The 4,826-nt window shown below is 37.9% G+C and overlaps 1 pseudogene; it reads right to left on the bottom strand.

Moving 5' to 3' along the window:
• Window positions 1–2,077: 2,077 nt before the first annotated feature.
• On the bottom strand, window positions 2,078–3,649 carry LOC145015692 (L-type lectin-domain containing receptor kinase IX.1 pseudogene; annotated as a pseudogene).
• Window positions 3,650–4,826: the final 1,177 nt, after the last annotated feature.

Genomic DNA, 4,826 nt, shown 5'->3' with positions numbered 1-4,826 from the left:
TTCTAACTCGACAGATAATCAGCAAGCAACTAACTTCAAGCACTTTCTGGAAGATCAATTAAAGAAAGGTTTTTCGGCTATGAAGACTGTTGAATCTGTGATAATGGATCATCCTGACGTCATTGATCCCAAAACTGGTAATCCGCTCTAGGTGGTGATGTGGCCTGCTACAAATCAGGTCACACAAATTCCCGTGCTTCAAGATTACCCAGATGGATCCTTAAGCTCTATGCTTTACTGGGTGTTTGATGAAACCACAACATCTATTGTCATTAAACTAAAGGAGAGGTGCATTTGTTTGTATGACAGAAGGGATTTGTCCCAATTTAGAAAATGGGACATTCATCATTTGAGCCATTTTCAGATTCAAGTTATTGAGGAGATATTTGAGTCTGCCGCAAAAGAATACACCACTATGGTTGCTGAGATTATAAACAATCAGATGTGGAAAGGAGCTATGGGGCTGGATGATGTGATGATCGTGGACAAAGATTGACTTCAAGCTAGCACCAAACCAAGGGGGAGATTGAAGGGTCTAATTAGTGGTTTGGTCTAGGCTTTCTATGTAATAGGTTCATTTGAGTTAATTTATAGCTTGTGGTAGATTGTATGTAGTTTACGGCCCAACATGAGTTTACGGCCGTAAACCCAAAGCCGGCCCAGGTCCAGTATATATAGTGGTGTGCTAGGTCTTTTATAGTTGTTGATGCCTCAGAGTTCACTGCTGATGTAACCACAAGTTGTACCATACGTTATTCCTAATAGAAAAGTTTGTGCAAGCTTGTTCATTCTCAATTCTACTTGGTCTTTATTGTTAATTGATTGTGTTTGCTATTTGATCACTAGTAAGATCCGTTTCAGGACCTTACAGAAGAATTTTGAGCAATTTAGGCTACTGGATTGCAATCCGAGAACGTCATCAATGGAACGTAGGTTGAAGGTTAAGAAGGATGAAGATGGTGAAAAAGTTGACCCAACCGAATATAAGGGAGTGGTAGGTTGTTTATGGTATTTGACTCACACTCGACCGAAGTTGTCATTTTCGGTTGGTATTGCAAGTCGTTTCATGGAGGAACCGACCACTTTGCACTTCCAAGTTGTGAAACACATCTTACGGTATGTGAAAGGAACCGTTGATTATGGAATCAACTATGGAAGAGCTCGTGAAATTGAAGATTTAATTGGTGTTACCGATAGTGATTTTGGAGGTTACCCTGTTGATTGCAAGAGCACAAGGGAATTATTTTCTATCTAGGAAGGAATGTGATAACTTGGCAATCCCAAAAGCAAATGATTGTTGCTTTGTCCACCTGTGAAGTCGAGTTCATGGCAGCTACAAAAGCAGCATGTTAAGCCATTTGGCTTGCTAATCTCGTAAACGAGCTCCCGGGACATCATATCATGCCTATCACCTTATATGTCGATAGCAAGTCAGCAATCGTAATGATTAAAAACCTCATGTTTCATGGTCGAAGCAAACACATTGACATTTGCTATCACTTCATACGAGAATGTGTTGAACATGGGCAAATTATAGTGGAATATGTCAACTCGAAGGATCAACGGGCAGACATCTTTACAAAGGCTTTAGCATACGTGAAACATAGTTAAATGCGAAACATGATCAGTGTGACGAATATCGAGCCAAGTTTGGTTTAAGGTGGAGAATGTGAAAGTAAACCTAACTTGGGTGTGAAGCTGACATGAGTAACTACACCACCCTCTTCTTTTGACATGTGAATGCTTCCTTTGTTGACATAAAAATGGCAGCTTTGTATGTTCACATAATAAATGCAATAAATGGTAACAGTAGTAATTGTAGGCTTGTTTAGGTATAAATAAAAACTCTAACTTCAGTTGTAGAACACCACAAAACAAACACCACAAAACAGAGAGTGTGAGAGTAATACTTAAATTGAGTGAGAGGATTGTTTTCTTTTCTTGTAATATTGAGCTAGTAAGCTCCTCGTTTTGTTCTAGTTCTGAATAAAAGTGTGTTTCAACCCCAACAAAATAGCCGGTTTCAAAAGGACAAACACAAAATAAAAAAACATAACAAAAAGAATAAAGGTTGGTAAAATGGTAATCTGATAAATATTTATCAACCATATTTAATGGTTTTAATGAGAGGGGCTGAATCTGAAACAAAAATGGAAAGACAATCGAAATAGTGGGAACATATAAAAAATTAGACAACACTAAACACTTGCTGTTTTGTGTAAAGCACAAGAACCAAATTTGTAATCTGAGACACTTATAATAATGCTACACCACTTGGCGATTTGTCGACCATGTTGTTTAGATACAGGAACTGGTGAGAGATACACTGCTTGATGAATGGTTTTGGATAATAGTAGCAACACCAAGTGAAAATAACATGTGGTGGAAGACTAGTAAGAGGCCGCCGGCATCTTTGTGGGGAGAAAGGGCATGGAAGCTTCGGAAATGAGTACATGAGTAACTTGTCTCATTGATGGGCGGAGATGTGAATCAGGGTGCGCACACCATAACCCAACAATCATCAAACGCTTGATCTGTTCTTCCACATAATCTGATCCTAGCCGTGGATCTGTTGCTTCTAACAGAGTCCCAGCCCCATAGAGCTCCCAAACCCATTCTACTAACCGAATTTGGTTTTCTTGAGCACTATATACGATGGGTTTTCTCCCACAAGCTATTTCCAATGCAACGACTCCAAAGCTAAATACATCGGATTCTCTGGTTGCCTTGCCAGTAACTACAATTTCAGGAGCCATGTAACCCAAGGTTCCAGCCATCATGGTTAATGTCTTTGAGCCTTTTTCGTGGTCAACCAACTTAGCTAACCCGAAATCGCCAAGCTTGGTGTTGAAATTTGAGTCCAACATCACGTTACTCGATTTGATATCTCGATGCAAAACACATTGCTCCCAGTCTTCATGTAGATACAACAAAGCAGTGGCTAAGCCGCGCGCTATTTTGTACCTTGTGGCCCATGTCAACAATCTCTTTTCCTTGAAGAGATGCAAATCTAAGCTTCCGTTCTCCATGAACTCGTAAACAAGCATGAGTTCTCCTTTCTCGTGGCACCATCCAGTGAGCTTCACCAGATTTTTGTGGCTCAATCGGCTAATGATGTTTATTTCTGTTGCAAACTCTTTAGGCCCCTGGTCGGATTTTTTTGACAACCTTTTCACTGCAACATACTTCCCTGAATTTTCCATAAAACCTTTGTAAACCTCTCCAAAACCTCCCTCTCCAAGCTTCTCTTTCCCATCGAAGCCACGAGTTGACTGAGCTAATTCAGCGTAAGAGAATCTTCTAGGCCCGGTGCCCATTTCAAATACACTATCGGTCTCCAAACCGGATCCAAGTTTCTCCACATCCTTAGTCTCCACAACAGATCTAAGGTCCTTCACTTCTCGTGTCTTTTTATTCCTCTTTATAATCACCAAAGAAACAAGTGCAACAACAATAGTCAACACAACTAAAATAATAGACAGTATTAGAGCAAGAGTTGGCGGAAGCGTCAAAAAAAATAAACATATAAAAAAAGCTAAAATAACAAATCCCAGATACATCCCGTCACTTGATTTGTGGCTGGTTGTACCCAAATTCAGAAACTTGCTACAAATTTAAGTTTGACCCTTTAATGTTTGTAGGTGGTTGTTCTTCACAATTAACATGGATATATAACCAAAGAACCATCCTCAACTCAACTGCCGTAGTGAAACTCATACCAAGACTCAAGTCAGTCAACCCGTGCCGTTTTATGCATGTGTGGGACGTGGGCATGTCTATGCCAAGCAAATCCTAGTCTAATGAATTAAATTTGTTTATTAAGAGAAACTTGCCATGCATCTTCGTGAGGACTCCATTTGAAGTATGATTTTTAAAACTTTTCAGTCAATGCGGTATCAAAAATGAGATCGTCTACAATAGTTTCCATCGCACCGCAGCATTTTCCTAGAAATTTGCTCCATGTCATATGGAGATAATTAAGATTGCCATCTAGAAGTGGTGTTATGACCATTTCAATTCTTGTTCAACCTATACAACATGTCCATGGTCTTTTATAATAAATAATATATAAAAAATGACGCAAACAGATTTATATATAGAAAATGACGCGATATTACATACGTATAATATAAAAATGACCAATAGAATACGTCCACGTGCATATCTAACTATAATGTCGAAAGTGACTCATACGAATTTATCACACCAATTGTGAATAGCCGTGGATTGTTCATGGCTTAGAAATTGCGTCTTTCGAAAATCATGGAATGTTCTCGATTCTTTTCTATTGGATTAAACCTCCCATGTAAATGAGATAAAAAACAATAAAACACAGGGTAGCCAAATATAGAGCAAGATTGGGTATTGATCCATCCACACAAAATTAAGGTGTGTATATATATATATATATATATATATATATATATATATATATATATATATATATATATATATATATATATATATATATATATATATATATATATATATATATATATATATATATATATATATATAAGGTAAAGTGAATATACCTAACAACCTTATATAAGCTTAGGTACCTAACCTCATCAAACTACGTCATTTTGCATTAAATTTTCATTGGAATCATCAAATGTTCTTAAACTTAATCCCTAAACTTGATTTACTTCAAAAAAATTTGGAAATTCTTCATTATATTTCTCGTACATCCTTTCATTTGTAGCGGTAGGATTTTTTTTTTTGGAAAGGGAATTTCCCTAACGAGGGTTTCCGGGCCAGCTTTCGCGCACCGACTAATCCCCCGCTGCAAACATGAGGCTTTGCCTCATGCCCTGGAGTCACTG

This window comes from Lactuca saligna, chromosome 9 (genome assembly GCF_052625555.1).
Source record: "Lactuca saligna cultivar CGN05327 chromosome 9, ASM5262555v1, whole genome shotgun sequence".
NCBI lineage: Eukaryota > Viridiplantae > Streptophyta > Magnoliopsida > Asterales > Asteraceae > Lactuca > Lactuca saligna.
The sequence above is the reverse complement of the archived record's forward strand: the minus strand, read 5'-3'. Positions and strand labels throughout refer to the sequence as shown.